Source organism: Mercenaria mercenaria, chromosome 11 (genome assembly GCF_021730395.1).
Source record: "Mercenaria mercenaria strain notata chromosome 11, MADL_Memer_1, whole genome shotgun sequence".
Taxonomy (NCBI): Eukaryota; Metazoa; Mollusca; class Bivalvia; order Venerida; family Veneridae; genus Mercenaria; species Mercenaria mercenaria.
Window position 1 is genome coordinate 74,083,025 of NC_069371.1, and position 8,854 is coordinate 74,091,878.

The window sequence follows — 8,854 nt, forward strand, 5'->3', positions numbered from 1 at the left end:
TTAAGAACTGCACCTGCTTAAAGGAGCTAATTGTTATAAACTATAGGATAAGTGCAAAGTTCAGCTGTAAAATTAATTCAGTTTAGTTCTGTGAATGATCTGATAAAAAAAAATCAAGTGGCGAATTAAATTCAACTTCAACTCAGAAGTCATGTATTGTACAATTTGTAAATATCAAAACAAGTATTCAAGGTCAACTAGGTATAAAAATATTCAATATACTGCTGTCACTAATCCCTATAACAAAAGGATGTATATAGAGAGAATGTAGGTCAAACGATCCACAGTATTTGTAAACAAACTGTAACCTCTATGTGAAAAGTCAATACTAAAATATGCTGTTATATGTCAGTGAACTGTGATGCAAACACAACACATGCATTATGTATTGAACAATTAAATTATATACGGATCAATACCACACAAATAAATGTACACAGGTTCAACAGACAAATAAATACATTACTGATATTTACACAATTCACACAGGTACATGTATGTAATATGATTTGCAGCTTCAATTTCTATGACCTGTTCTTGACAAATCAAGCTGTCAATAAAAGTTAAGAATTCCTGGAATCTCTCTAGTATTATTCAGCACATGTACATAAAACGCTGAAAACGAAATATATATTATTAATTTAAATATGTTTGTTCAAAATTAAAACCGCAAAAATGAAAGTGAAAGTAGAAAGTTACAGCAATTTCAGGACACTGGAAATAAATATTGTGTAATAAAATTAGATTTAAATGTGGGAAATGTCTAAATATGATGAAAACAAAATATTAAATCTGAAAACTATGAAATCTATGATTCTGTGTTATTTTCTCTATAGAAACACATATATGGAGACTATACGTAAAATCAAACAAAACACAGCATGATTATAAACTAATGTGCACAATATGACAAATTTCTTGATGAAATTTCAGAAATCAAGAGTTTATATATCCGTCAAACAAGTGTCTACTAGCTATATAAACAAATTTCTAGTAAACACGGACAAATACACATAAAAAGAGAATACACATAGAATGGCAAAACGGATAACGCAAATGTGTGTTTACAATTATTTCACACTAACCTTTTAGGACTCACACCACACGGAAAAGTATACCAAAGCAAATAAACAGTGCAATATGCTGGGAAAGTAAAGAAATCAGGTCAAACTCAGTGAACACAAAGAATTGAACACCCTAACATTTTCTGAACCTTGATATTTTATTTACTTAACCAAGCTAACTAGACTAGTAATCCACACTATATGTTTCTTATAACTAGAATGTATACTAGCGTGAAGCTAAGCAAACAGCACAATATATGTCAAAATAATGCTTGCAAATTTTCAGTGAAACTGAATACAATATGAGCAAACAATGCAGCAAGCAAAACACATATATGTTACATGAAATAAAATACAAATTGTACATGGAACCGTAATTCAACCTTGAAATTTACTTGGGAACGCTTTTATTAAAATGACAAAAAAATATAATGTCGCGAAAATATATGAAAATCAGATATATCAATATAAAAGGACGTAGCAATTCAGAATTTAGACTGCGACGGTAAAAAACAACACCAAACCAAATGAAAACTACCAAGATAATTTTTCTTACTGTTCAAAAATTTATCAAAAGTTGAGAAGTATACAAAACTTTATCGTTTGGTTACAACTACGAAATAGTCCTAGCTTTTAAACTGTGTGCTAAATTATAGTTGTTATTCATGCAAAAGCATAACTGACCAATGAAAACGTCTCCTTTCTTACAAAACAAGTTTCATATGCACGAGTGGACACATGCCTGGACATGATTATACAAACACGTAGACCGGTACAATACAACGGAACACTGGGTACGAAGTTACTACGAACTTGATATAACGGATTATGAAGTACAGAGAATATATGTAAAAATATAACAACTGAATTATTTCATCAACTTAAATAATCAAGAGAAACTTCACTCTGCTACACAATTATGACGTTTCCAGCGTATGAAAATCAAAGCACGGAAGTATCACTCGCTCTTTATGAGGTTTACACAAATGATTGCTAACCATATGGAAAGTAAAACAGACCTTTTCACTAACCACACGAAGGACCTAACTTAGTCAAGTGTTTAACCAGTTGGTGGGGAGTCGACAGCTGAGAACGCATCCCTCCCACCTTTTTGGCAAACTTTGCAAATTTTACCGCTGCCAGTCCGTGCACTTACTTTCGGTCATCGATCTAAAAATAAACGTTGCGAGCTGTCAGATTCAGTTGCATATGACTATATATATTGTGAGTCATCGGCAAGTTGTTTAAGAAGAGTCTCCCACTTCGGTACAAATGTCATGATAAGTGAACGACTATCATCACAATCCCAGATCCAAATGTTTGTTGGGGGTTGCCTTTGGAGATTCATTTTATGGTTGAAACGAAACCAACACAATTTTATTATATAAGATTTACAAGCTTCCGTAATTCAGCTAGATATCTTCCCCACTTGGCAAAAAACCAACATTCCAGCTGGGATTTTGATCGCATTCTGGTGTGATGCAGGGACTCAAATTCCGCGTTATCAACCATTCAGCCACATAAGATTCAAACCTGTGATTCAAACCTGTGTCTACACAGGAAAGGTATTCTCGAAGGACACATTCTCGAAACAATTATTGTTATACCTTGTACATCAAACTACTCGAATTAATAATTATAATGTTATACGTAATGTTAAAAGGTAATTTTCAATAGTGCAACGCCGAGAAATCAGACCATTGCATTTTTTAGGCGCAGTTGCAATCATATTCATCTATGTTTAAGAACCTGATTCATGTGATAATTAAATGCTATTGCATAATAAGTGGTCAAATAATGAAGGTGTCGGCCGCTTAGACTAGAGCTGACGGCCAATTCTTCACACTAGTACTAGTTTGTTTTTCCTGGGAGCGGATTTGAGGTGATTCAAATACGCTTCCGTTACATTCAGCTAAAATGAATGATAGTAAGTGTTTATAACAACCGAGATATTCTCAAAATTTTATTTTTATTAGACGAAATCATATTCACTAATAAAAATTATCACTTCTAAGAAAGGCAGTCTTCAAACGGAAATGATCAAATGATCAAATTTGTTCAATAAAATCAATAAAAAGTAATACTTTACTGAGAAAACATGATCATGTTTAGTAGAAATATCAAAAACATACCATGTCTTATTTATGGTTTAGAATTGATAGATTAAAGTAAATATTGAAAACATACCATGATGTTAGGCGTATTCCTGTTTCATCCAATAATCACAACTGTCTGGAAGGTAGGGAGTGTTAAATAGGTCAAACCGTTTGAAATATTATTGTGTTCTGACCATTGCTGAGTATGGTAAATGCGTATAGCGTTTAATACTAGGAATATATCCAGTCTGTCCCGTAAACATCTATTCAGACATAAGTTCAATCTTAATTTAATATTTTACTTGTAAGTAAAACGGGAGGCACTGTGCAGAGTTTTTGAAGGAAATACAATTTTCATTTATCGGTATCTCAGAGAGCGGGCCACCATCCAAGCCATTTCAGTTCGAGTTCTCCGTGGAAAATGTTGAATGCACTTAGCAGCTAGCCAAAACCATCTTTATATTTTTAGAACATTATTTTCAGTCATGTTATTCCGCAGCTCAGAGCCGTAAGTGCAGTTTTGACGGCCTGATTAAAAATACATTTATTTACATTTACTGCCGTTGAATTCATGTCCCCATTTGCATGCAAAATCGTTCGCTATACTTAGCTGATGTTCAAGGGATTTTATGTTTGGCGAAATAATGACACTGTCGTTTGCAAGCGTTAAATTGCCAGTTCTTATGGATTAAATTACTGTATCGTTAGGACTTGACTGTAGAAACTTAAGAAGATCATCTATAAAAAGGATATGTAACCAAATAGATAATATCCCCCCCCCCCAACCCCCACGAACTTTAAGAATACATTGTAGCACTTTGAAATTTTCCGTTTACAAGAATATGTCCAGTTAACCCAGTGTTACTATTAATAAACATCACTTATCCTTGTATTCCAAATTTATTCACAAATAGCTCACTATGTCAGTCATTATCTAAAGCACCAGCTGTATCTAAAAATATTGCAAACTTATTTGAATTTAATTCACACTGATGAACAATTATTTCTTGAAAATTAAATGATACTGTTAATGGACCTGAGTGGTTTGATATGCATATTTTGCTGGTCATTTTGAAAGACCTTTCTGTTAATTATCGTCCAGGGTTCAAGTCTTTCGTAATATTTTTTTCAAAATTATAGGTTTATATTATATTATATATATATTATATAGCATTATAGGTAAACGACTTACTGGCCCATAGCTTTTGGGAACATCTGTCGATTTCACATTTTTGTGCCCCTCCATGAGTGGTGGGGGCATATAGATTTGCTCTTGTCCCTGTCCGTCCGGACGTCCGTCCGTGCGTCCGTCCGAAGTTCGTGACACGCCTAGCTCAAAAAGTATTTGATATAAATTAATGAAACCTTGCATGAGTCTTTATCATGATATGAACTTGCGCACCTTCTATTTTTCGTCTGGCTCCCCCAACCCCCACCCCGCCCCACCTAATTTTAGAGTTATGGCCCCTGAAATAGTCAAAAATGCACATTTTCACATTGCGACACGCCTAGCTCCAAAAGTATTTGATATTGATTCATGAAACCTTGCACGAGTCTTAATCATGATATGAACTTGCGCACCTCCTATTTTTCATCTGGGTCCGTCCCCTATTTCTAGAGTTATGGCCCCTGAAATAGTAAAAAATGCACATTTTCACATTGTGACACGCCTAGCTCCAAAAGTATTTGATATAGATTCATGAAACCTTGCATGAGTCTTAATCATGATATGAACATGCGCACCTCCTATTTTTCATCTGGGTCCTCCCCCTATTTCTAGAGTTATGGCCCATGAAATAGTCAAAAAATGCACATTTTCACCTTATTATGTGTCTCAAAAAGTATTTAATGTAAATTCATGAAACCTTGCTTGAGTCTTTATCATAATGCGACATTGCACACTTGGCATTCTTCTTGAGAATTTTAGCGTTTATTACAGAGTTTCGGCCCTTGAAATAGCCAAAATAGTGGATTTTTTGGTTTGTGATGCTCATAGCTCAAAAAGTATATGGTATAGAATAATGAATCCATTTCATAATTTTTTTTTAGGCTATAACCTATTAAGACTGCAAACATTTGAATGATTTCCCTTTATTTGTGACAAATGTACCAGTGGGGGCACACCCTGTGTCCTACAGACACATTCTAGTTGTATATAGGGGTGACTGTTCCAATTCCAATAGCTTGGTATATACGATGTTTCAGTCATGGCTGAAAACAGTTCCTGAAGGTATTTCTTCAGGACTTCACTTCCAAATAACAAATGTTCATTGATTCTTTTGTCATTACCAGACGCTTTTTTCTTTTTAAGCGATTTCAATGCGTTTTCAATTTCAGACCGCTTTCGATAAGAGCTCGTTGTCTTTGTAATCATCCGATTCTAAGGATGATTTAACTTCAGTGTCTATTTGTGAAGGAATTTGCCGTCGAATATTTCATTATTTTTGGCGAAAGAATTTGCTCATAATATTCTCTGAACTTTTCAGCAATTTCATATGGATCACGTGTTGAACATTCATTTACTTTGAGTTCTGTTATATAGGAGGATGTTTTTCTTATTCCGGAATTAACTACGAAAACTCGCATGTCTCATTCGGCTGTTGTATTCCGTTCTTCGTAATATTCATATTCAAGAGTTGGTTTTCTTCCTTTTGGGTATTTACGAACCGTCGTTTAGCAGTTTTATACGAAACATAACTATTTTCACACTGGTCACCATTCATGACCCATTTCATCCTGGCATTTCTTCTTTCGGTATGAGCATTGTTTAATTTCATCGACCAATACAGCTTCGCATGACTATTGTATGTACTCTTTGGTGATGAATTTATCGAAGACAATTTAATTGCTAACACTATGTGTTCGTATAATTTTTCAGTACTATGGGGAGTAGGAATAAAATTATTCAGATCAAACTCTAGCAACGTTGTTTCAAGATGGTTTGAATATGTTTGCAAGTCATAGACTGTGCATTTATTCCTCGCTATATAATTAGCTTTAGATGTATAGGTCAAAACAGATATGAATAGCACAGTGACAATTGGTTGATGATCTGAGACGATAGAACAACCGTCGTCTATTATTTGACATTCATTGACTAAATCATTTCTCGATTTGGGAATTACAACTCCGTCAAGCAATTAAAGTATCGGTTTGAAATTGTAAATCTATCCATTTTTACTAACAACGCTTCCACTCTTTGGCTGCAATCATTATTGTTTACATTTTGTATGTTTACGTCTGTATCAGCACAGAAAACGATTGTATCTGAAGGTGGGAATACTTCATACTAACTCTGTAAATTGTCTAAGCATTCCTTATAACCGTCATCAAGATAATTCACAGATGGCATATAGATGCATTATATGTATATTGGTAGGAGTTTGTATTTAGTATTGGTTTCATTCTGAATTGTAGCGTCTTCTTATATAGGATGTTTACTCCTCCTATGCCACATATCACAGAGCTTTCATCACCATGCCACATATCACAGAGCTTTTATCACCATGCCACATATCACAGAGCTTTTATCACCATGCCACATATCACAGAGCTTTTATCACCATGCCACATATCACAGAGCTTTCATCACCATGCCACATATCACAGAGCTTTTATCACCATGCCACATATCACAGAGCTTTCATCACCATGCCACATATCACAGAGCTTTTATCACCATGCCACATATCACAGAGCTTTCATCACCTTGCCACTATCACAGAGCTTTCATCACCATGCCACATATACAGAGCTTTTATCACCTGCAATATCACAGAGCTTTCATCACATGCCACATATCACAGAGCTTTTATCACCATGCCACATATCACAGAGCTTTCATCACCTTGCCACATATCACAAAGCTTTTATCACCTGTTAGAGCTTTATATTTCTTGTGAATTGTATCTACAAAGTAGGAATGTGGAAGACTTTTTTGAGTTTATGTTCTACATGCAGTATCAATATTATAACTATCAAGAAGATTAGACTTCCAGTTGAGGACATAGCTCTACGTTCGTTCCATGTAAATATATATCAGCATATTTTGGTATCAGTAAGTAAATTGTTAACTATCATTAAATAAATAAAGATAATAGTACTAAGTGATATCTGATTCTTCATGGCGGAGGATTACTTAATCATCGTCCCGGTAGGCCTGTTCCTCTTTCTCCTGGCATTTGTAAAACCTTGATTCCCATTCACTTTCGGAATACCACCTTCTGCAAAATATTCGCCGAGACCAGAATTTCTTATCTTCTACATGAAAATGAGGCTATTCATTCGACAATGTCTAGTTTTCCGTAAATTAACACTTTCGAAGACAGTTACGTTTAAACGGTTGTTTCAATAGTGTTTGGCATCTTACTCCTGTCTCTCATTATCACCAAATGAAGGTTTATCTGTTTGCATCAGTTCATAATTTTCTTTTTGTTCATCACTTATCTTTTCTCAGCAGCTAAGTCGCTATATGCGTATCTGTTTGATATGCCTACATGCATTGGCTTTTTCATGAAATGTGCATACGAAAGTTGTTCCAATTCAGTGTGTTTTAAATTTTCGGCGTCATTTAATTTGTGAAAATCTTCGTGTTTGTTCGAAACTTCGACTTCTTTCAGCTTCTTTTGCTCTGTTGTCTTAAAAGGCGATGGGTTGTTTCTCGTTTAACCATGATTTTTTATTGTTTTTGACAATTTTATTGACATTTTCATAAGATTTAGCAACTTCCTGGTTCAGTTCCTTTTTTTTTGTCTACTTTTTATCTATCATTTCCAGTACTCAAGATCATTTTTAATTTTCGTCTTTTTTCTCCTTTCTGTTTTTCTATGTCCGTTTTGAGCAACTGTTTTAACAGTTTTACTTCTCCTTTTAATTCATAAAACGTGATTCTTTTTTTTTTAGTCTTTCTGTTTGCAGAATATCTATGGCTTGTTTTGCAAGATTAAGGTTTTCTCTGTTTCAGTAAGTTTAAGCTACATGCTTTGATTTACACTATCAGCGTTTGAAGAATAGTCATCAATTGTTTCTGATTTTACGCGTTTACATGTAAACATGCTTACAAGTATTTTAGGGTCATTATTGTCAATAAATTCTTGTAAAGCAGAACAATCAACAGCATATTTGTAATAACTTTTCTCGGACTGTGTCGTGAAAAGATGTATTAGCGACCCTTTTGGTCATAACTTAGATTATTCTGCCCTTTTCAGGAGTATATTTCATCCTCATTCTTGTATGTTACAAATGTATATAAATCGTTTTGAACCCAGAACTCCAGTTACTACTTTGGATGAATTATATTATATGTACAAAGCCGTTGGTAAAATGTTTCAAACATGTTTAACCACAGAAAAAAAACAGAAAAAGACAGGTATGCAAATAAGACAACTTTAGAACAAGAACCCATAAGACAGCGCACTTGACTATTTGGCTAGTTGTATGTTGAAAAAGGGCCATATTACTTCGCAAGACATACATAGCTTACAGTGTATTACCAATTAAAACTTCTATTGTGTCAATGATAACAAATTGCATACATAATGCAAGAAATTATCTAAGTCGATAAAGGACTATGATTTGAATTTATTTCGGTGAAGAGTTCTCTATCTTGAGTATGTATGTACGTTTGAAAACAAGGGTGACTTATATGAAGTTTCAGTCGTTGCTATGAAAAGGTTGATAGTTAGTTGGTAGCAC